Source organism: Mustela lutreola, chromosome 6 (assembly GCF_030435805.1).
Source record: "Mustela lutreola isolate mMusLut2 chromosome 6, mMusLut2.pri, whole genome shotgun sequence".
Lineage (NCBI taxonomy): Eukaryota > Metazoa > Chordata > Mammalia > Carnivora > Mustelidae > Mustela > Mustela lutreola.
The window spans coordinates 150,236,149-150,262,012 of record NC_081295.1 but is presented as its reverse complement, the minus strand read 5'-3'; positions in this window follow the sequence as shown (position 1 = coordinate 150,262,012).

Sequence of the window (25,864 nt, the reverse complement as noted above, 5' to 3'; positions counted from 1 at the left end):
CCAAAAGAATTACTATCCATGGCAGCTACATAGCCTTATGAAATGTGTTTTCTAAGTAATATGATTTGGAAGTCAAGATCACATCTTGAACCTTGTGTGTTAGGAGGCATTAAAATAGTATTTGTCCAACTGTCCATCTCCAGCAGCTCTTGGGTGATGAGGTGCATTGTCATTGAACACTAATATTTTGAAAGGGATCATTTTTTTCTGAACAGTAGATGATCACAGTGGGCTTAAGATATTGTGAACCATGTTGTAAGCATGGGCTGTCATCTAGGCTTTGTTGTTCTGTTTATAGAGCACAGGCATAGTAAATCTATCAGCGTTCTTAAGGGCCCTAGGATTTTCAGAATGGTGAATAGGCTTTGGCTTCAACTTCAAGTCAGAAGTTGCATTGGCCCCTGACAGAGCCAGCCTGTGCTTTGGAGGCAGGCATTGGCCTCTCCTCTCCAGCTATGGAGTTCCTGGATGGTATCTTCTTTCAAGAGAAGGTTGCTTCATCTGCATTGAAAATCTGTTGTTTCCTGCAGCCGCCTTCATTAGCTCTCTCCGCTTGATCTTCTGGAGAACTTGCTACAGCTTCTCTATCATACACCTGCTGCTTCACCTTGTACTTTTACTTTATAGAGAAGGCTTCTTTCTTTAAACCTCATGAGCCAAACTCTCCTAACTTCAGACTTTTGTGTGGCTTCCTCACCTGTCTCAGCCTTCATAGAATTGAAGAGAGTTAGGGCCTCACTGTGGATGAGGCTTTGGCTTAAAGGATACTGTGTCTGCTTTGATCTTCTGTCCAGACCACTCAGACTTTCTCTGTATCAGCTTTCTTATCATTCATGTGTTCATGGGAGTGGCACTTCTCCTTTCCTTCAAGAACTTTCCTTGTGTTCACAACTTGACGAACAGACTCAAGAGGCTGAGCTTTCAGCCTGTCTCAGCTTTCCACATGCCTCTCTCCCTGAGCTACATCATTTCTAGTTTTCAGTTTAGAGAGACCTGGGACTCTTCCTTTCCCTTGAACACTTCGAGGCTATTGTAGGATGATTAATTGCCTAGTTTCAATACTGTTGTGTCTCAGAGAGCAGGGGAGGGAAAGGGAGAAGAGTCGGTCAGCGGAGAAGTCAGAACACACACATTTATCAATTAATGTTGCCATCTTACGTGGGTTTGGTTCTAGGATGCCAAAATAATTACAATAGTAACTTGAAAGATCGAAGTCAGGGAGCCTGGGTGGCTCAGCCAGTTAAGTGTTGGCTCAGGTCATGACTCCAGGGTCCTAGGATCTAGCCCCAGGTTGGGCTCCCTGCTCTGCGGGGAGCCTGCTTTCCCCTCTGCCTCTGCCTCGATCTCTCTCTCTCCTGAATAAATAAATAAAATCTTAAAAAAAAAGAAAGATTAAAAAAAAAGAAAAAAAATTTTAAAAAAAGAAAGATCCAAGTCACTGATCACAAATCACCATGACAAATGTAGTAATAACAAAAAAGTTTGAAATGTTGGAAGAATTAACAGAATGTGACAGAGACATGAACAGAGCAAATGCTGTTGGAAAAATTGCACTAGTAGACTTGCTGGATGCAAGGTTGCCACAAACATTCTGTTTGTCAAAAAAAAAAAAAATACAATATCTGTGAAATACTATAAAGCAAAGCTCAATAAAATGAGGTGTGCCTATACTGTACTTAGTCATTGTTTCCTTTTTTTCTCCATTGTGATTCTGTTGAATTGTTCAAGATTTCTTTGTTCTATTTTTTCCTGTATTGGTTTAAAGCTGTACTTTGAGTTTCTATCCTCTGTATTTACCCATAGATTGTTAACACCCATAAATACATGTTAGAGTTTCTAATAAGGTCTATTGTTACTCAGTTATTTTCTACCCACCTCAGGAAGTTAAAAATGTTGAAATGTTTTTTATTCTGTGTTCTACTCACTAACCACCAGCCACCTCAATAAAAACAAAAACAAAAACAAAAAACCCCACCATAACCCATGCTTCATCTGATTTTTAATTTCAACTAATTATTAAAATAATTTGATTTATTATCACTATTTATTCAGCTATTACTAATATACTTTACTGCTTACATATTGCTTGCCATTTAAAAAAATCTAAGTTGTTCCTTCTGTGTTTACTTCTTTTCTTGTTAGAATAGTTTACTTATGTGAGAGTTTATAGGTAGTAGAGTTCCAAGCGTTTAAACATATTAAAATGGGTTTATTTACCTTTTGAGGTTTTCTTGTGCATTGAGTTCCAGGTTCCAAGTTATTTTCTCTCAGGACTTAGAAATAGTTTTCAGTGCTTTCTTGCAGTCTGTGGTACTGATAAGCAATCCAACGCCAGTGTGATTCTTATTTTTGAGCATAATCTTTCTTTTTTCTCTGGTAGATTTTGTAATTTTGTTTGTTTATTTAGAGAACATGAGAGGGGGTGGTGCAGAGGGAGAAAAAGAATCTTAAGCAGGCTCCATGCCCAGCTCTCACGACCCTGACATCATGACCTGATCAGAAATCAAGAGTTGGATGCTTAACCAACTGAGCCACCGAGGCACTCCCTTTTTTCTCTTTATAGTTGTGTTTGTGCTATGGTATTCTGTGTGAGGTTTTACGTTTGTTTTCCTTCCTGGCTCTTATTGAGCCCTAACAACCCAAGGACTCGTGTTTTTCCCTAACTACTTCCGGCAAACAGTTGGCTTCCCTGTGACCCCCAGTATTGCTTATCTTTCATGCTTTCTCTTATTTGCTTCTAGAAATATCATTACAGATAGATCCAGTTTGGGGTTTCTATTCCAAATGTCTTAAATTTTCTTATAGCTTTTCACGTTTTAAATTTTCTTATAGTTTTTCATCTTTTTTTGTTTGTTTGTTTTTTCTCTTTTGTGCTGGGATTTAAAATAATTCTTTAGTCCAATCTTCCAGCTGACGGATATACTCTCTGGTTGTTAAGACTATGTACTGAGGTTTTAAAGATCTGGGTACACAAAATTGGGTTTGTTTTAATCCTAGGTTCATGAACACATTAACACCATTGCTCTGGCCAGTATCTTTTTTTTTTTTTTAAGTAGGCTCCATGCCCCGTATGGAGCCCAGTGCAGGGCTAGAGCTCAGCACTCTGAGATCAAGACCTGAGCTGAGATCAAGAGTCAGACACTTAACTAACTGAGCCACAGAGGTGTCCTATAGCCAGTATCATTTTTACTTCATTTAGAATTTATTTTCACAATACAGTGGATACCCATGAATAAGCCAGTGAAGTAAGTCATTAACAGAAACTTATGCAATAACTTACATATGTCTCTATGTTCCTTTTTTTATCTTGTCTCTATGTCTCTAACTCCACTGTTTTAACTTTTGTGTTTATTTTTCATTTGCTTTTTAGAAGTTTTTATGACGCACAGAGATCTATGCTTAAAATAAATGGTTTATTTTTGCATATTATTATACGTTATGAAAAGGGTGCTTATATATGAAATCTGGGACTTCCTTTTCATTCATGCTTAAGATTCTGAGATTTGTTGACGTTGTTGATGTATAATATTTTATTATATGTATATACCACTACTTATATATCTGTTCTTGGTTTGGTGGCATTCACATTGTTTTTATTGTAAAAATTTTTTTAAAAACCACTTCTATTCAGAGTGAATTGAATAGGAAGGGTTTTAATACAGGGAATTAGGGGCTTACACCTGTGTTTGAAGGACTTGAGAAGAGAATGTCTGAGAGACTCCAGCTGACTTTCGGGAAATCTTGAGGTACAGGGAAGCCTTTCCCAATGATCTCAGCCCCACACACTAGTGAACTGGGCTGTTTTCAGCAGAATGACCAGAAGTCCTGACAAAACCCTGCTTCTGCTTCTGTTCCTTTCCAATGTTCCCCTCTTTGATTACTGCCACTTTGGGAAGCCAAAGGCCTTTCTTTCTTTTTGGACTTTCTAATTCCACAGAAGTGGTTCATAAAGGTATCATCTAACCCAGAATTCTGTTGGCAAGACATCTGGGAAGTAGAGTTCCTAAGTTGCTTCCTTTCTATGTAGAAAATATAGAAGAGATGGGGATAAAACTAAGTTGATCTCAGAAAATCTATTGCAACATGTATAAGAGTTTCTCTTGAACAGAAGTGAAAATGTTAGGTCATAAGTTATATGAGTTTTCAAAAATGACCAGATATTGAATACTATTCTTCCCGAATTTACATTTTCACCAGAATATATGACATTCTATTATTGATCCACATTCCCCCTACCACTTCGTATCACCGACCTTCTTAATTTTTGTCATTCAAATGGATATGAACCAATATCTTATTATGGTCTTATTTTGTATTTTCCTAGTTAATTTCAACTAATTATTAACATAGGACTTGTGTCTTCTAATGAGGCTGAACGTTCTTTCTTATTTCCTTCTTCTTTTTTTAAGATTGATTTTATTTAGTTGACAGACAAGGATCACAAGTAGGCAAAGAGGCAGGCAGAGAGAGAAGGGGAAGCAGGCTCCCCGCTGAGCAGAGAGCCCGATGCAGGGCTTGATCCCAGGACCCTGAGATCATGACCTGAGCCGAAGGCAGAGGCTTTAACCCACTGAGCCACCCAGGCGCCCTCTTTCTTATTTCCATATGTTTATTTCTCATCTTTTGCCTCTTCCATGAAGTGCCCAATTGATTATATCTTTCAATTTTTCTTCTATTGTGTTTTCTTATGTTACTAATTTTTAAGACATTGTTAAATATTCATTATTAACATAGGACTTGTGTCTTCTAATAATGGCAAAGTATCTTGTATTCAACTAATCTTCCTGCTGCTACAATTATAAACTTGTTAGAAAGCACTGGGAAAGGCGGAAAACAGCCGCCAACTGGGTAAGTAAGAAAGTAACGGCAGTGGGGAGACCCACATTCATCTGACTTCTCTTCCCAAGGCACTCCTGTCCATTCACACAACAAAAACAGGACAGAGCTCAGGAGGAAATTGATGGTCTTAATGAGATCAGAAATCAGAGGTCAGAATTAGGCATTGTCAACACTCATTGGAAATTGATGGAGTAAATCCCAGAAAAGAAGGAGCCACCCCTGGGGAGATCCCAAATCTGCATGCGAACTTTTACCAAGTTCTTGGCCATCTTCTGGGTTGCAGGAACACAGGGTAAGATTCAGAATGACTAACAACAGCAGCAGCAGGAAGGCTGAGTGACAGAGGAGCCCTCGGGGTTGGTGGCTGTTCATAGCAAGGGAGAAAGAATTTAGAGTTAAAATCCTTTCAGACTCAAGGTGCTTGATCTACAACTTGAACTTTTCAGTGTATCCTCAAAGGACTCTAAGAGATACAGATAAAACCAAAATAGATCTGCTCCAACGAAACCTAAAGCCAAGTCTCTGCAAGACCAAGGTGAGTTGCCAGTGATTTCACTGTCTACTTGCAAAACCTTAGCAGTTTTAGAGAAAGAAAACAGAATACAAAATTTCTGCAAATACATCATTCAGAATATTTAGTATACAGTAGAAATTACTAAGCAGAGAGAGAAAGAACCCACATTTTAGAGATAGCAGACAAAATAACCATGCTAAATATTTTACAAATATACAGGGAAAAGTGACTACAGTAGGTGAGGTGAGAGAGGTTTTCAGGAGAGATCTGGAATCTCTAAAAAGAACCAAAAGGGAGTTCTAGAATTGAAAATACAACATCTAAAAACAAAAATTCCCTAGGTGGGATTAACATCAGAAGAGACATTGCAGGAGAAAGGATCATGCAATGATAAGAGGCAGAAGAAAATGAGCAAATAGCAGCGCAGAGATGATGATTAATTGTGTTAATGGCCTACAAGACAGTATGAAAAATCTAAAATTAGGGTAAATGGAGTCCCAGAAAAAGAAGAATCTGAAAAATAATGGATGGCAGTCTACCATATTTGACTTAAAAAATCATCCCATGGATTTGAGAATCTCATCATATCCGAGCGGGTGAAGGACAGAGAAAAACAATGTTAAGCCATTATAAGAAGCCGCTAAAAATTAAAATAAAAGATAAGGAAATAATAACTTATTAGCCCCCTTGGCATATATTGTCATATTTTATCCCGGCTTATTGGCTCCTTTCTTACTTTGTTTATGGTGGGTTTTTTTCCTCCTAGAATTTTTTTTTCGTTTTAATGCATTAAATTTGTCAAGTTTTTCTCTTGCTGCCTTTGGATTTTGAGGCATAGCTAGAAAGTCTTTTTGGACTCCAAGATTAAAGGATTCCTCTGTGCTTTTCTCTAGTACCTGTGTACCTTCATTTTATATATTAAGTATATATTTATATTTCTAAGGTAATTAGAGCCTAATCTTGGATACTGTATGAGATATGGGTCTCATTTTATTTTTGGCCCAAATGACTCTCCACTTGTCAAAGAACCATTTCTTAAGTAACTCCATTTTTATCCCCAGCGATGTGAGATGCCATCTTTTATCATATTCTAAATTTCCATATATATATTAATATATTTCTGGGCTTGTATTTTTATTCCACTGATTTATTTGCCTACTTACGTGCCAGCACCATGTTGTTTAGTTGTGGTCTTTCAAGTATGTTTTAATATCTGGCAGGGCCAGTTCTTTCTCATATTTTTTCTTTTCCGTTGTTGCCCTGGCTATTCTTATGTTTGTTGTTCCATGTGAATTTTAGTGTCAATTCATCTGACTCCTTAAAAACGCTCTTTGGTATTTTTATTGACGTTGCACTGAGCTTATACATTTTAATTTAGGGAGAATGGATAACTTTACATGTCGAGTCATATCCAAAAAAAAGGGAATTTTTTTTTTTTTTAAGATTTGTTTATTTCAGAGAGAGAGAGAGAGTACATGAGAGGGATGGTGAGGGCCAGAGGGGGAGGGAAACAGAATCTCAAGTAGACTCTGCACTGAGCGCGGAGCTAGACACAGGGCTCGAGCTCATGACCCCGAGATCATGACCTGAGCTGAAACCAAGAATTGGATGCTTAACCAACTGCACCAACCAGGCTCTCCTCTATTTTTTTTTAATTGACTTTTATATTTTTCAGGAATGAGTTGAAGTTGGCATCATGTAGGTTTTGCATACTTCTAGTTAAATTCAATAGTAACTATTTAATTGTCTCTGTTGCAATTATAAATGTGATTCTTCCTGCCATATGCTTATTGTTTGAGTACATGGAGGCTATTGGCTTTATATAATTAAATGTTACTGAATTCTTTTATAATTTAAGTTAGTTCTATCATTGATTCTCTGGAAGTTTACAGGTATAATATCTAATATAGATAAATAAAGGTAGTTCTACTTCTTTACCCGTACTTTTACCACCAATTGCTTTATCTTGTTGTATCATGTTTATGAGACGTCTAGTGAAATGTCCAATAGTACCAGACATAGTGAGCATCATTGTCTTGTTCCTCTTCCACTGTTTTCCTATTAAATGAGATTCTGGCGTTAGGACTTAAGTATTTCTATTTCTGTCTGTATTTCTAGTATTATGTTCTTATATTATGAAAAATCTCTTAGTTCTTATTTAGTGTTTTGATAATAAATAGGTATTAAATTTGGTCAAAGTTTTTGTCAGCATCTCTGGATATAATCATATGTTTCCCTTCTTATAGTTATTGATATGATAAATAATATTAACATATTTTATAATATTAACCAGCTTATATTCCAGGTAAAAAAAAATTACTATCTTAAAATAATACTGGCTTCTATGTGTTAATATTTTCTTGTAGTATATGTTCATTGATAGTTATTCATGCTATTGGTCTTTGGTTTTCATTTTTGCACAGTCTTTATGTGGTTTATTGATTCGTATCATACTTCCTTAAAAAAAAGAACTTGGAATTTTTCCTTTCTTTTCAGTACTCTTGAATTATTCCTGTAGCATCACAATTACCTGATATTTGAAGATTTCGTAGAGTACCTCTGTGAAACCATCTAGGTCTGGTGCTTTGGGTTGATAGCTCCCTCTAATTTTCTCTTTTTCTTTCATGGGAATTATCTGAGTTTTGTTTTTCTTTCCCTCACTCTGCCTTTGCTTTCAGCAAAGCTTTGTGGCTAGGGACAGTAGAGAGGTACTATGAGAAACAGCACACTGAGATTTGGTGAATTTTCTTTTTATATTCTCAGCTAACTTGCAGTGTTAGCATTCTCTGTCTTCAAGTGATGGTATGATGGTTAATTTGATGTGTCAAATTGATTGGACCATGATGTACCCAGATATCTGGTAAACAGTATTCTAGGTGTTTCTGTGGGTATGTTTTTAGAAGAAATTAACATTTAAGTTTATAGACGGATTAAAGCAGATTGTTCTCTCTACTGTGGGTGGGCCACATCAAATCAGTTGAGTGCATGACTAGAACCAAAAAGAAGACCCCCTTCCAAGTAAGAGAAAATTCTTTCCTGTCTGATGGCCTATGAACCAGGGCATCAGCTTTAGCTCTTCCCTTTCCCGCACCCCGCCTGAAATGCAAACCAGTGACAAGCAACTTTGCTGAATTGTATTCTAGTGTTTTGTAGAAGGTAGAATTTTCAAGAGATGAATTGGATATTTAGCTGAGATTTCTAAGTAATATGTTACAGGTGGGACTGGATCTGCCTCACTGCTTATATTCAGATGTAAAGGAAGTAGGGTAAACTGAAGGCATTGTTAAGAAAAAAGGAACCAGAACTTGGAGATTTGGAAAACCTTCAGCTTATCCATATTGCAAAACATTGAGAAAGCTTGTTCTGAACAACCACTGGATAAGGAGATTAGTAAGCGTATGAACAATAAATTTAATCAGCCATCTCAGAAAAAGCCAGAAATAGAGATGTGATTTTCCAGAAGAAACACTGCCCACTTGTACAGAAAGGGACAGAAAAAGGGTATGTAATGAAAGAAGGCTGCCAGGCTTCTTAGATGCTGCAATAGAGCCATCCCACTGCAAACATGTGTCATCCTTCACTTCAAAGGTGCTTCAGACATCATCAGGGCAGCCATTCCCACCACTGGCCCAGAAGGCAAGGCTACTTTTTCTGTTTCACAAGGTTGGGGCTCTTCCTTTTCAGACACTAGGATGCCACTGCCCAGGGCCATCCTCATAGAGCCTGGGTGTGATGGTGTCATCCCAGCAGGCATGGAGGGCAGATCATTACATCAAAGAGGATTATTCTTGAGCCTTTCAATCCAAGGGAAATCTACCCTGCTAGGTTTTGTTTCTTCTTCCCAACTCTCTCTTTTAGAATGCGAATGTCCTGCCATTGGAGTTTGGTAGCACATGACTTGTCCCATCTCATAGGCTCATGGCTGGAGAGGAGTTTTGCCTCAGGATGAATCCTATGTCCAGTCTCACCCATATCTAATTTAAATATTTAGATGATTCTTTGAACTTTAGACTTTAAAATTGATGCTGGAATGAATTAAAACTTTTGGGACTATTGGGATAGAACAAATGTATTTTGCATGTGAGAAGCACTTGAATTTGGGGAGGGGCTGGGGTAGAATGTTATAAACTGAATAGATATGTTCTCCCTAATTTGTGCATGAAGCCCTCACCCATATGTGGTTGTATTTGAAGTAAAGAAGTAATCAAGGTTGAGGGAGCTCCTACTGATGGGGCCCTGACACCATAGGATTAATGTCCTTAGATGAAGAAATGCCAGAGAGCTATTTGTCTCTCTTCACGTGCGTGTTCAAAGGATGTGATGACAAAGAAGCTGTCTGCAAGCCAGGAAGAGGGCTGTGACCCAAAACGGAGACCTGTCAGAACTTGATCTTGGACTTTCAGCCTCCAGAAGTAGGAGATATGCATTTCTATTGTTTGAGCGACCTCTCTGTGGTATTTTGCTATGGCTGCAGAAGCAAACAGATATACATGGCAAGGATACAGCTTTGTGCAGACATTTCCTAGTTATATAGTTGTTTTATTACATATTGGGAAGGAAACTGGGGAGGTCAATTACTATACAGCTGCTGTTGTCTTTAGCTATGGAAGAGCTAACACATTTATTAAATCCACTGTGCCTGGTTTCTTTTTTAAAAATGCTAAATGGGGCACCTGGGTGGCTCAGTGGGTTAAGCCTCTGCCTTTGGCTCAGGTCATGATCACAGGGTCCTGGGATCAAGCCCCGCAGCGGGCTCTCTGCTCAGCGGGGAGCCTGCTTCCTCCTCTCTCTCTGCCTACTTGTGATCTCTCTCTGTCAAATAAATAAATAAAATCTTAAAAAAAAGTTTTAAAAAATGCTAAATATAGCCCATTTTTTTATCCTGATTCCTGAAATATTTGAACTTTTTCAGTGTTTTTCTTCTGCTGTTTTTCTTTTCACCTGCCATTTTTGGATTTAATTATTTTTTATATTTTCTTTTTTTTTTAACTTTTCTTCCTCAACATTTTTTTCTGTTCTTCAAATATATACATTCCACTTTTAATCCCTTATTGATGACCATTGAATTTTTATCATGCCTCTCTAATATATCAAAATCTAAACATAAAAATACCTTTTATTTTCATTCTAAATTTGATCTTTTCTTTGTCTTTGGAGGCCTCTAGTTTTACGAAGTTGTGTGTTAAGGAATTTCTCTTGATTTTTCCTCTTTGGGACAAATTGTGCCTAATACATCTGTGGATCCATACTTTTCTGAGAGATTAGAGGCTATCTTTCCTCCATTTTCCTCAGGGGACTATGAGTAGACTCACGTTGGTCCTTATCATTCTATGCTCTAACATCTCCTAACTGCTCATCTATCTATCTATTCATCTGTCCATCTATCTATATTTTTTGAAGCTTTATCTTTCAGGTTGCCAGTTCTCTCTTTAATGCATAAAACTGCTGTGTCTCTCATCCACCAAATTTTTTATTTCTATAAATACATTTTTCATCCCTGGAAGACTTTTCTTCTAAATCTTTCCTTCTATTGCCAATAATTTCTTGGTGAATGCTAATTATGTAGAATATTTGTTAAATTATATATCAAATTTATATCAAATATTTCACTCAATCATTTCATGTAGCCACAAAATACATGCATCAAGTTAAACATCTGGAGTTTTTGTCAGTCAAAATATGTTATTTCTTGTTTATACTTACTGTTGCTAGTAGTAGTAGTGGTTTTGATGATTTTGCTTGTGAGTTAATTCCTTGGTCTTCATTGGGGTGAGTCCTTCAGGACTAACACATGGATTACATCCAGTGTGATTCTCTTTTTTCTCAGACCTGAGTTTAGTCCATTTGATAGTCTTCATTGTTGTATAGTCAACTATTCCTATTAATTTCTACCTGCCCCATTTTTCTTTTCTCTTCCCATTTTGGGATCGATATGTGTTTTAAAGATTTTTTAATTTATTTGAGAGAGGGAGAGAGAGAGGGCATGGGGGCAAGGGCTGGTGGAGAGGGAAGAAAAGAATCTAATGGAGAACCTGCTGAGCGCAGAGCTGACTCGGGGTTTGATCTCAGGACCCTGAGGTCATGACTTGAGCCCAAATCAAGAATCGGGTGCCCTGAACTGAATTTTTATTTTTTAAATCTTTGTTAGACATATGATCTATCTTTACTTTCTATCTCCCTGGATAGGCAATACACATATTTTAAAGAGATTCTTTTCAGGTTGCTTCATAATTTGTATTTTTTTCAGTTCTAAATTCTTCCGTAAGCCGATCTTGTTTTCTTTACTTCATGTGTTAGATTTACAGAGGCTTAGTTGATGTTTTGCTGCTGTGTTTTTATTCTCTAAGCATGACTTTTTCCTTGCCCGCTATGACCTCCTTATAAAACCACCTTGTAGGAGCATTAACCTAAATCTTGAGAAGTTCAAGTTTTATTCGAGGTCAGGTTTTAAACAACTAGATGGTATGTTGGATAAAAATCTGCCCTGCAAACACACACATGCACAGACACACATTATATATATGCATATACAGCAACAAAATCTTGTGAAAGCATTGACCTCTTTCTATCACTGTAGCTTCCTGTTTACTATTTTGAGGTATGTCTTTCTAATTCAGGGAGATTCTTGTTTTTGGTTTTCAAAAATAAATATGTATTTAATCATTTTCTTTACCTCTTTTCTATCTCTTCATGAGTTTGAGAGGAAGGGCAAGAGGAGAGGTTTAATGCTCTGCTTAACTTACTGTCTTAAACACAAAGTCCACTTCAGATTTCCTAGGTCATTTCAGATGTCCTGAGAAAAATCTGACCTGTGTGTTATCAATAGTTCTTTTTCTTTTTAAAATTATATTTATTTATTTACTTATTTATTTATTTTAAATAGGCTCCATGTCCAGCACAGAGCCCAGTGTGGGACTTGAACTCACAACCCCATAATCAAGACCTAAGCTGAGGTCAAGTTGGCCAGTTAACCAACAGAGCCACTCCAGTGCCCCTGTTTTCTTTGTTATTGTTGTTGTTTTTAAGATTTGAGAGAGAGAGAGCACAAGATCAGGGTGAGGAGCAGAGGGAGAAGCAGATACCCCAGTGAACAGGGAGCCCAATGTGGGATTCAGTCCTGGTATTCCAGGATCATGAGCTGAGCCAATGGAAGACACTTAACTGACTAAACCACCCAAGTGTCCCATTTTGTTTTTTGGTTTTTTGTTTTTAAATTAGAAGTCCCCTCCACCTTTTTGGCATTTGTTGACATGGTCTCATTTGCCAAAGCATTTTCTCGTATTGATATAAATAAATAAGATACTGTTTAGTAAGTAAAGCCATTGTAAGTCTTCATAATTAATTCTATATTTGGAGAGGAACACTAGCTGATAAAATTTGAAGACTGCTGTGTGCTAACAAAGATGTCACAACTTTACAGTATAAACATCATGATTCCTGCTTGGTTGTTGATTCTATTTATGTTACTTAAACTCTTGAACACAGACCCTGGTGTCATTGTAAAATGGACTTTACATCATCCTATGACTCCTCCAACATTTTTCGTCTTAAACGAACAGGAGATGGTAAAATAATTTTATCCCAGCTACCATTTGTGTCTGATTAAATGCCAGAAGCCTGGAACATGCCGATTCAAGGACCTCTGTCCCAATTATTTTGTGATAGAATGAAATACCCTCAGCATGGGCTTCCTCTAGAAGTAGAATGAATACCATCAAACTCTTCAGTGGACCCCTCCACATGTTTTCATGTCCCTCACATAGATAATGAAAACCATACAGACCCCTGTGGAGTGCCACTTCTCTTCTCTTCCTTCTTCACCTGAAGACGCCTTTCTATGAATTTATGCTCTGAATAGGAACCCCCGGTTCACTAAGTAGCCACCTCATAGTCATGCATTATTCCAACTGTGCAAGCAACAGCTGCGAACGAGAGAAATGCATCTCATCATAGAGCTTATGGAGCTCAATATGTTAGTTCTGTTTATTCAAAAGACCACCTGTGTTTCTGGGGAAATTGGAGAAGTTCCAAAGGAGAATGAAGACACAGCAGACAGTAATGAAACCTTCCTAGTTGTAAGGCGAAGCATCATAGCTTTGGGTTAAAAACAATGTGACAGTCCTGTGGGAAACTTGATTTCTAATATCTGTAGCAGAGCATTTTGGGTTGTAATATTAATTAGCCAGTAGATGGCTGAAATGCCCAGCTCCCTTTCCTCACATACAGATAGGACATGAAATCACACTACCACTGCAGGAGAAAACTTGCATTGCTGCTTGTCCATTTTTTTTTTTTAAAGCTATTGTTTCCATGTTTCCATTAACATTTGTGGAGCTTGTTTCATTGACCCTAAACTACATATATATATATATATATATATATATATATATATATATAGTTTAGGGATATATAGATATAGATATCCATCTATATATATTTTTTTCTTCTCTCTTATTTCTCTTGAATAGATAATTCCTGTCTCCTTTAAGTTGTTGAGGGAAATTAAGTTACCTGGCAGCTCTTCAGCAAATTTTCCCCATCAGTAATTTTTCTGTCACCGTGATGATTCCTAATGTAAGAGGAGAACACTAGAGAGAAAGATTGAGTAGTGAATGAATGATTCAACAATGCATTGTGATATCTGGCATTCTTATAATATAAGTTGCTAAAGAAGGGCAAGTGCAGAATTTGCCTGACAGGATTATCTCAATTGAGTAGCACCTCAGGATAGGAAAAATGAAGGTAGTTTCTTCTGCTTTCCCAGCTGTGTCCATGATGAGACTGAGTTTGGAAGATACAGTGCCACGATCACACAAAAGATGCTCTGGAGAATAGTGTTGTGATTGTTGGTGGATCTTTCTCCAACTTTCTCCTGTTTCCTTCAAAGCTCTACAACAGGGATGCCTGGGTGGCTGAGTCAGTTAAGCTGCTGCCTTCAGCTTAAGTCTTGATCCCAGGGTCCTGGGATCGAGTCCGGCATCAGGCTCCTTTCTCAGCAGGGAGCCTGCTTCTCTCTCCACTTCTGCCTGCTTGTGCATTCTCTTTCTCTCTCACACACACAAATAAATAAATAAACAAAGCTCTACAGCAATCCTGAGGGCATCCCTTCACCCCTTCAATGCCTTTGCATCCACCCTAGCGAGCCCTGCATTGTGGGAACTTTCTCCAGATTGTGTTTTCATATCCTCCAAGTGCAACTTGGGCTCCCCAGAGCAGCTTGAGATTACTCTGCATGAGAGAAAACAGGTACTTGGGACTGAGTGGATTTGCAAGTTTCTCCTTTTGAGTACCTTCGGAACATTCTTCATCCTGGTTTGCATAGCTTCGTGATGAAAGCCCAGATACATGGCAGGGAAGAGAAAACCTTCCAAGTAATGGGACATGCTCTCCACTCAAGTTCTTTATTTCTTTGCACATCTTCTATGGCATTTCTTGCAGGACTCATGGATTCTTTCCTTTTTGTTGTTGTTGTTTTAATGAGGTTTGGTAAAGGTTCAGGTTGTGAAAGGAGGCATTAGATATAAATGTGTTTTCTTCCAGGCTACTTTTTGCCAAAAGCCAGCAGAACATCAAAGAAAACAGAATACAGCCTCAGCAGAATATTGTAGTGGAAGGCAGAGGGCAAACATACACAAGATTAGAGTTTAAGACAGAAAAAATGTGTGAAAAATGCATGGGCAAGGCAAAGCTCTCAGTTCTTGAAATGTGTTATACATACATGTGTGTGTATACATATATATACATATATACATATATGTGTGTGTATACATATATATCTTTTTTCTTTCCCCTCCTTTCCCCCTGTACTTGCAATATGAAATTCTTGATGCTGCCAGAGACAGGATCTGCCACACAATGAGTATTTGTGTGGATTGCATTCTGGGCCAGGGCGGTTGAGCACTCTAGTTGTGGCTAGTTAATTGGTAGTGAAAAGGAAATGCCTAGACTTGCCGAGGAGAAATTTCCCAACTGTTCCTTTTGCAGCTGGTCTACCTGAGAGTGGGTTTACAAGGCAAGATCTGGGGTGGGGGGCAGCCCCGATTAAGAGGTCCCACCACTGAAACCCCACTCCACCAAGCACTCGATGCCTGTTTCAGAAAATAAAATTCCCTTTGCTATTTTCTCCTTTTTTGGTCATTACCAGAGTAACGGTGTGAGTCACTGAAAAATTAATTGGGGGTCCTACCCGTTTTGCCGCCCTATACCCTTTCATAAAGAGAATAAGAAGATAAATTTCTCTCCCTTTTAAGCCAAAGTAACATTAACAGTGTTACTTGAAGGGTGGTCCAGGAGACCAGCAGCATTAGCACCACCCAATAGCTTGTTAGAAATGTGTATTCTTGGCCCCTACCTCAGGCCTACTGAGTCAGAATCCCTGAGATGAAGACTAGCAATCTGTGTTCTAAAAATTCTCTAAGTGAGTGTTATGAACGCTGATGTATGAGAAGGAGTGGGGAGAGAGGAGATAACCTTTGTGTTTTGAGCCCATCCAGATATAGCTTTCTGGATTATTCTCAGAGAGAAGAGGGCACTTGGCAAATGGTGTCCATTGGCATGGAATGCCCCAGTAGGTGGCAGGACTTCTGAGGAGAGGCTGTGGGGATGCTGGGAGACTGATCACCAGATGCGTGGCCTTCAGAGTGGCAGTGAGGATGCTGTTTTATGAGTTTGGCTGGAAAATGTAGGTACTGCCACCAGAGCCATCCAAGTATTGGCATGCCACATGAGCTTGGGCAGTAAGCATCTTTCGGGGGACCATCATCAAGAATAGAAAGCTGGAGGTCCCTCTCCATGGTTCCTGGACTGTGTTAGCCTGGGGTTCTCAGATAATCCTAGGAAAGCGGGAATAACAGATGGGATTTTCTTCTAATTTTGGCTTGTATAGAACAAGCACCATTGAGTTCACTTTCAAAAACAAATAAAAGGTACACTTGAGTATACCATAAAACCATTTGTAGGCGTAACTGTAGGAAGAAATGGTATGCAAGAAAGCATGTCAAATATGGGGATGTTTTTTTCACCCATTTTTAGTAAAAATGGGGCATTCTTCTATCTGATATCCTCTGAGAACTGCCCCATCGGGGTATTTAGTAAATTCTTTCTGGTTAAATGAGCAGGCAAAAAGTTGTTTCTATATGAAAATTGTTTTTAAAAGCACTTGTGGTCAATAAAAAGAAAATGAAAATGACATGGCTGATTGGTTTGCCGCCGACCTGCAGAAATCCCTATGTGTTGTAGTAAAAAGAGGGCAGGGCTTGGAGACTTGGCTTTGACTCCCAGCTCTGCCACTTACTAGCTATGTGACCTCAGACAAAGCTGTATCAGGTTTCTATGGTCTGGTTTCATCCTAATCTTATAAGGCTTCATTTTATCAAGATTCATATAATTCACTCTTTCTCATTATAGAGGTGCTGCTTAGATAACATCTGCCAAGAGTGGGCCTCCTTGACCCAATGCCATTGGGTCATTCTGTTTAAAATAGCCTCCATTCCCAATGCCATTGTATCATTCTGTTCTACTCAGTTTCTACTCTGTTCTACTCAGAACACTACACAGTGTTCATCTGTGTGGTATGTTATTTATGCAATGACTTGCTGGTAGTCTGGTGCCCCCTAGAAAGTAAGCTCTATGAGGACAGGAACTCTTTGTATCTTGCTCATCCGTGACCAGAGGAGTGCTTGGCAACAGGAGGCGCCCATACGTATTTGCCAGAAGAATGACCTGTAAGATGGTTACAACAGCCTAGACCTGGTGCTTGCATAGGAATTAGGTCACCTAATCTAGGAGGGTGCACATTCGTGTCACTGCAGAAGTCACCCTGCAACGTGGTGAAGAACTTCGGCTTTGAAGTTAGACCCGGTGTTGAGAGCTGGTTCTCCTGTTGACCAGTAACAGTAAACCAGAGCAGGTTACTTTACTTCTGTTGGCCTGTTTCTTGTCTACAATGGGCTAGTAAGACCTCCTCATGAGAATTCAATAAAACAGTATCTATGAAGGCTTTAAGTGCGTAAGCATGTAGGAAGGAGCAGCTGGGTGAGGGAGTGAATGGATGAAGCTCAGGAAAGCATTTTTAAAAATGCTTTATAATGAGAGGATAAATTATATTATTGAAGTTCTATAAAATAATGAGATAATAACATTTTATAAACTTATAGCAATATAAAATATTATTATTCATATGATAAATAATAAGCCCCAGAAAGCCTCGTATATGAGGTCCTCATGCCCTTGTCCCATTAGCAGAGAAACAGAGCCAGTAGTCACAAGAGTTACCACATTGTGTGCCGGGAAACACAGAAGGTACATGCCTTTCCTGGCTTCACTGTCTTGGGAAAACACTGATTACAACCCATGTCACATGGGGCACAAACCTCAGACTCTGGAGTTCATGTCAAGGAACTGCTCTTCTGGTTCTAGTTCCGTCACTAATAAGTTTTGTAATTCTGGCAAGGAATAACCTCCAGATTCCAGGTTATTTATCTTCAAAATGAGAATGAAGGCATAGAGATAGACGATCTTGAAGGCTTTTCTCAGTTGTGAACATGCCATTAACTTATTTCATTTCTTATAGCTTACCTAGAATGATTTTTGATTTCCTGGGCTCCCTTCTAACCATAGTGTAGATGTGGGCACCTACCCATGGGTACCTGCCCAGTCCTCACACATCCTGAAGACCCCAGCACATCTCAGGTCTTCATTCCTTATGCATGACTTTTATTAAGATGTCTTAGTGAAACTGTACGTGGGAGGGGCGCCTGGGTGGCTCAGTCGGTTGAGCCTTGAACTCTTGATTTTGGCTCAGGTCATGATCTCAGGGGTGAGATCGAGCCCTGATGGGCTCTGCACTAGGTGAGGAAACTGCTGAGATTCTCTCTCTCCCTTTCCCACTGCTCATCCCCTGCCCCTGCCCACTTTTGTGTGCAGGCTTTCTCTCAAAACAAACAAACAAACAAATTGTGCATTGGAAGTAGTGAAGCTGTTATTATTCCATTTCCAGTTTTACTAATGCTAGGAGGACATTGAAATATTGACATTGTTAGGAAGACAAAGAGGGCTTTTCCTTTTTTTCTTTTGTTATATGAAGTTTTATTCTATGAGAAAAATGTTTAAATATATAAAATATAAAACATAAAAATACAATATTTGTATTTTAAAATATAAATTTATAAATTTACATATAAATAAAATGTAAGTATATATTTACATTTATGCAAATATATATTTGTATAAACATACAAATATAGTACATTTGTATATGTACTATACAAATAAAATATATAAATATAAAATTTATATATAAGTAAAATATATATAAATATTAAATATATAAACATACAAATTTTGTAAAAGGAATCATAGGAACTAGGAAGTCAGAGTGGGAGACATGGCTCAAATGGACTTCAAATTAACCCTTAAGTTTGTTTCATATGCTTCCGTACTGTCTCAGTGGGAATAAAAGGAAATTAAAAGAGTGCCTGTAACATGTCTTATAAAAGAAGTTTTTGAAAAGGAGGAATTTTGAAAAGATCTCCTTAAGCTCCCCATCTGCTTGACTATTTTCAACTCAGAACACAAAGTGCTCTGCATGGAAGGCTTCTGGGCTGACCACGAGCTCTTCTGGCAACGGATGGAGAAATCCTGTGGAATCCAGGTCCTGCTAGGGCTTCTGGAATGGACCTCTGGCCCTTCTAAGCTGCAAGTCTCAGCTCCTGGTTTGGCTGATGCCCTCCCCTGAGGACACCAGCTTTACTCCTGAGCCATAACAATACCAAGGTCCTCCTTGAATTGGTTTTTCCCCTCCTCTCCTCCAGCTCGATCACTGCCTGAATCACATAAACGTATTTTTTACTCCAGAACACAATCCCAATATTTGTACAAAAGGATCCCTGATTTATTATTCATGCAATCCTACCTTTCCACTGACATCAAAATTTCTGATCTTTCCTTTGTCTTTCCATTTGCATCAAAAGTTATGATATATATTTCCCCCCACCACCACCAGAATCTTGAGTTTATGATCATAAGAGGTTGCAGAGGGGGGAAACCCTTCAAAAGCAGGTTGATGAAGTGATTGTATCTGTAAAGAACCAGCATAATGTTCCATGTCGCATGGTTACCCAGTGTTAATGTGTGTACTGATGAGCACCAAGGTGATAGAGGTCCTTTTTTAAAATGAGATAGGAGACTCAATAGAGCATTTTAATGCAGCCTCATCTCACTCATCCTCAATTATTAGGGCTACATTCACTACTGTTTTTAAAAATGTGCATGCAAATGGCATCATTAGTCTATAATTAATGCTGCTTGTCCCTGGGAGCTCTGCAGTGGCCTCTGGCTGATGTGAAGGACACTGTCTGTGCTGGCTGCCCTGTGTTCTCACTACTGTTATTTACTGTGTGCGGTGAGCGTGGGCATTACATGGACTTCTGTTCCCTGTCAGGCTTCAGTGCTCCCTTCCAGTGAGCAGGCAATAAAGGCAAATTTAAAGGAATCCTAGTGTTCCAAAGAGGTCAAAATAAGTGCTCAGAGAGCCTTTCACACTTTTCTTGTGCACATCGGATGCCTTGCTAAGTGCCTTCCTGTATAGAATTGAATCAGGGCTGTTGTCCATTTTGGAGAGGAACGTGTCCATCCACAAACAAAAGCTCACCCTTATTAGCATATGATTTTGCATATGATTCACATGTTAATGGTCTAATGTCAAAACACGCAGTTATCTACCTGTCCCTGTTCTTTCCCCTCCATTGTCAGGACGGGCTGATTAGTCTTATTAAAATTAACTCTTGGGTTTCTCCAGCCTCAATGGCAGCAAAATGAAAAGCTGCCAGATGATGACAGAAGAGGTTGTTAGAGTCTACTGCTCTGATTCTACCGGGAGGTCTGTCATGTTGTTGGGAACAAGCTTAAGTGAAGAAGTCAGGTGCGCGGATGAAATTCTCAGTTTGTGTGATGGGAGATTGATTGTTCTTTATCTTGGTCTCCAAGCCCAGAAAGCTTTTTTCTTCTCGTAGCCCCGAAGCTCCAAACAACAGCTATTTGAATGTTCTGTTACTTATCCCCTCCAAATGGACTTATTTTAAACAAAAAAACAAATAAGTCTGTGATCCAATATATGAGAGGTGCTCATATTTCTATACAGCTAAATATTTCAGATGCTTAGGAATGAAAAGAAATGAAAGGAAGTACATATCAAGTAGGAAAATTTAATGAAGTGTGTATTTGTCCAAGGATGGCATTCTAGACATCATTTTGATGGGGAGAATGAAGGTTTGTTAGCAAAAGGTATTTTCTCCAAATTAGTAGCAGAGAGAGACACTGCATCTGGAAATACTTGCTAATAAGGGTGAGATGTTTGATTTCAGAGTCCAATTAACTCAGAAGTGTGACTGTAGCTCTCTGGTCTCGTTAGATCTTGTACATGCAACCCACCCCCCCCCCCTTCATACACACACACTTCTCTCTGATCACTTACAGAATTATTTAGGGAAAATGGCAATGTTTGTATACTATTGCTAAGAGATTTAAGGTTATTGTTATCTAAGCACTATGTGAGAAACAGGAGGAGTTATAATGAAATCCTTGCCCTCAATTTAACTATGATCTAGCCAGGAAGACAAGTCAAATTCCTATGAAAATGTAACTAAAATTTTACAGACCACACATGCATAAGAGTCAAAGGAAGGAAGTAATGGTGTTAGGGAGGTTCTTCATGAGTCTCAGGAGACAACAAAGACAATTATATTATCATTCATTTGTCCATTTACTCAGCTAATATTTATTAAGGGTCTAGGTATTAGGCACTATGCCTGGTGCTGGTTATAAACACTGAGTGGGGCACAGTTCCTGTTTCCTGATTCAATAATAAGTAATAAATCCTTTAATTTGTGTAGTATGGAAGGGTTTATGGAACTCTTCTTGTATTTGATATTTAACTGTATAATCTTCTTGTATTTGATATTTAACTGTATTCTTGTATTTGATATTTAACTGTATAATCAACACAACCTTAAGATGATGATCTTTCTTACCCTTATTTTTGATGAAAATATTTTCAGAGAAGGACATGAAGGTGTAAAGCCTCACAGAAATCAGGTGACCGAGGCAAATTTGAGCTCTCCTTTTCTGATTTCAGGTCCTTCACTATCTCCAAGTATACAAAGTAGAATAATCTAACTGGAATGAAGCTTTCATGTATAGGAAAAGTAAGAAAGGTACTTAGAGAATTTGCTAAGACAAAGACTGCACAAACTTTTCAAGAGTAGGCTAAGAATTTTGAATGAAGAAACCTTAGTAAAGAGAGTAATGCCTTAATAAACATGAATTCTGTGATGGTACACGGAGCGAAGGCAGGATGTAGAAATGGTTGGCAAAAAAATTAGCCACAATCCCACCACAAAGTAACAACACAGTTTACCCTAACATTGATTGAGCAGAGCTGGCCTTCATGGCTAGAGGCTGTCAGAGAATGGGGAAAAGGAGCAAAGATGAGATTGCTTATTGAAAAATAATTGGAATATTGATGACTGCTTGGATATGAAATTAGGGAAAATGGTAAGAATAAAGTCAGTGTCCACTATACTCAAGTAAGTTCAAAATGAATTAAAGAGATAAATGTGAGACCTGAAGCCATAAAAATCCTAGAAGAGAGCATAGGCAGTAACTTTGACATCAGTCATAGAAACTCCTTTCTGGATATGCCTCCTGAGAAACAAAAGCAAAAGTAAATTATTGGGACTACTTCAAAATAAAAAGCTTCTACACAGTGAAGGAAATAATCAATAAAACTAAAAGACAACCAATGGGATGGGAGAAGATATTTGCAAATGACAAAAGGGTCATCTAAAGGGTTAATGTCTAAAATATGTAAAGAACTTAAAAAAACTCACACCCCCAAAACAAATAATCCAATTTAAAAATGGGCAGAAGACACGAACAGACATTTCTCCAAAGAAGGCATACAGATGACCAAAAGACACATGAAAAGATGTTCAACATCACTCATCGTCAGGAAAATGCAAATCAAAACTACAATAAAATATCACTTCACAACCTGTCAGAGTGGCTAAAATCAAAACCACAAGAAACAGCAAGTGTTGGCAAGGATGTGGAGGAAAAGGATTTCCATGGCACTTATGCACTGTTGATGGGAATGCAAACTGGTACAGTCAATGTGGAGAATAGTATGGAGGCTCCTCATAAGGTTAGAAAGAGAACTCTCTTATGATCCAGCAATCACACTACTGGGTATTTACTCAAAGACTGCAAAAACACTAATTCAAAGGGATGTATGCATCACTTTGTTTCAGGTAGCATTATTTACAATAGCCAAGGTATGGAATAAGCCCAAGTGTCCATCAACTGATGAATGGATAAAGAGGAGGTGATATGTACATGTGCAATGGAATATTATTCAGCCACAAAAAGGATGACATCTCGCTATTTGCAACAATAAACAGAGCTAGAGTATTATGCTAAGTGATATAAGTCAGTCAGAGAAAAACAAATACCATACGGTTTCACTCATGTGGAATTTCAGAGACCATAACAAGTAAAAGGGCATAAAAATGAGAGAGACAAATCAAGATACAGGTTCATAACTCTAGAGAACAAACTGATGGTGGCCAGAGGGGAGGGGCATGGGGGGGATGGATGAAACAGGTGATGGAAATTAAGGAGTGCCCTTGTCTTGATGAGCACTGAGTGTTGTATGGAAGTACTGAATTACTATATTGTACACCTGAATCTAATATTACACTCTATTCACTAACTGGAATTAAAATAAAAACTTAAAAAAATAAAGTCAATGTCTAAATTTTGAACTTGAGAAGTTGAGGATCATAGTTGTCCTGCTGTAAAAAAGGAAAAAGTAGGAGCACTTGGCAGGAATCTTATCTCAGGGGAGATGATATGTTTAGTCTTGGAGTGTGGAGAAGGAAACGATATTGTAATTCCTAATAGATAACTCACAGTTGTCAGCTGATGTTGAAGCCTGGGGTTCAGAGGAGAGGATTAGAAATATATATTTGGGAAACTTGTTCAGAGAGAGCATAATTCCCACAGTGGAAACCTTTCTGCTAGGTGAGATCCATAGGAAATGTGGACAGCGAAATGAAGAGAGAGCTGAGGACTGAATGAGCATTGTCCAATCAACCTGGCTTTTTGATGAATAATTTTCTTTTTTTGGATTGATCCTCAGTCTTTCAGAAATGCCAGCTTAGCTAATGTTATGCCTCTGCATGTTTCAAGTAGCTAATGAATATAAACCTGGACAAAGGTGTCATCATAAGCAATATCATTTCTCCCGGGTCATCTGGGATTTATCTCTGGGCCAAAAGCTGTTAAGTGCTGATTTAAGAGCCTGGAGGTACAATCAGGATATGCCCTAATAATATTAGATAATGTGAGTGTGTTATAATAAGAATTCACATTTGATCTTGTCCCTGGTTCCTGTCACAGATCTCCTAAAATGTTTGAAATCTTCTGCGTGATATCAGTGTTTTTTGTGTGCTAATGAGATCCCTCCTGACTGGGACCTGTAGATAGCTTCTGGATGAGGACTGGTTACCAGAAAGACCTTGCTGTGATTAAAAGTTTGGATATTTTATCATCTAACCTGCCCATCTTTGGGGAGAAGAGAGGGCTGAAGATTGAATTCAGTTACCAATGACTAATGATTTAATTAATCATGCTACATAATGAAACTTCCATAAAAACTCTTGAATGGAGTTTGGAGAGGTTGGTTGATGAAGACATCAGTGAAAAAGCTGGTTAGATATTGCGTCTGAAGAGGGCATGGAATTTCTGTGCCCTCCCTCAACCCCATACTTGCCAAAGGCATCTCTTCCTTTTGCCTCTTCCAGGGTTAAATACTTTATAATAAATCAGTAATCGTAGGTAAAACACTTCTGTGAATTCTGTGAGTCACTCTATTGAATAATCAAAGCCGAAAGGGAAGTGGTGAGAACCCCTGGTTTTTGGTCAGCCTGGCAGAACGATAGTAGCCTGGGCACCCCACTGCCACTTATGTCTGAGATGGGAGCTGTCTTATGAGACTGAACTTTACCTATGAGGTCTGATGGTCACCCCAGGAAGTGTTGAAATTGAATTGAATTGTTGGACACCCAACTAGTGAGAGACTCAGAGAATTAATTGGTGTTTTGTAAAGATACCATGTATCTGGTGTCTAGGGCCAGGGCTGGGGGGGACTTTCTAGAGTCCTGGAGAGAGCAGAGCTGATCAGTAATATTCACCAGTTCCAGGAATTCACCATTCTTGGCTCTCTGTCCTGACCAATGGAAGTGTTTATCTGGCTTTTAGTGATCAATATCACCTTCTTGGAGCCATTTGTTAACAATATGCAGTGTTGTAAGGAATTCACATAGAATGATGATTAGAACATCACACACACAAAAAGGTCTCTGATAATAGGTTCTAGTAAAATGTGTGGTGGCAGAGCCCATTCTGAGGAAAAGGAACAAAAATGTAGTTTGAGGATATAGAGACTAGATGGACCCATCACTTGTCTGAAAAGCACTGACAAAGAAGAAAGGAGTTCCATGGCCCAATGGTCTGGGGGCATCCTCGATTCAGCCAGGGGTTGCTTGGGTCTCCTCCACAGGGAGTCTGGTCATCCTGCCTCAAGCATATGGTTGAGAGCAATATCGATTGCTAAGAAATGACTTGATCAAGCATGGGAAATAAATCATAATTAGAGATTGTAATAGGTATGGAGGAGAACAGGAAGGTGTGCCAATATGTTTAAAAAGCTTAAAAAAAAAAGAAAAGAAAAGAAATATTTTTAACTTGTAAGTGGTAGACATCAGTTCCAACCCACAGGATTTGTGTACAGGTGGGAAGGGCATAGAGATTGTCTAAATGAACCTGCTCATTTTACGAGAAAGCTGAAGTGGCTCTTCTGGATCTCAAGCTGGTTACCAGCAGGGCAGGGACAGAGCCTGGACCCTCAGTCCCACACTTTTATCCTTCTCCTTCTCCCCACTGCCTTCCCAATTTTGTGTATGGCCACCAGACTGCAGGTCTATCTTCCCAGACTTGCCATCCCTCTGCTTTCTGCCGCGGTGTTTCCTATGCTGGTCCTACTCTTTCTCTTCTCTGTTTTGTGTGCTACCCTTCCCTCGAGATTGATTATAAATGTCCTATTCCCCCATGAAAATTTCCTTGAAGACTCTCCTAGAGCTCTCTCTCCTGCTGAGGTCTCACAGCTCACTGACTCATGCTTGATTTGTCCTTATTTATGGGCCATTCTGAACGTCTGGCCAGACAGAGAACTCTGTCGCAAGGGATGTGCCTTATACACATTTATGTTATCCACGCAATCTACTGCATCTTTCCGATTAATCTTTGTTTCCTTTTTCCTAAAGATTTTATTTATTTATTTGAGAGAGAGAGAGAATGCACAAGCTAGGGAGAGAGACAGATGGAGAGGGAGAAGCAGACTCCCTGTCGAGCAGGGAGCCTGACGTGAGGCTACATCCCAGGACCCTGAGATCA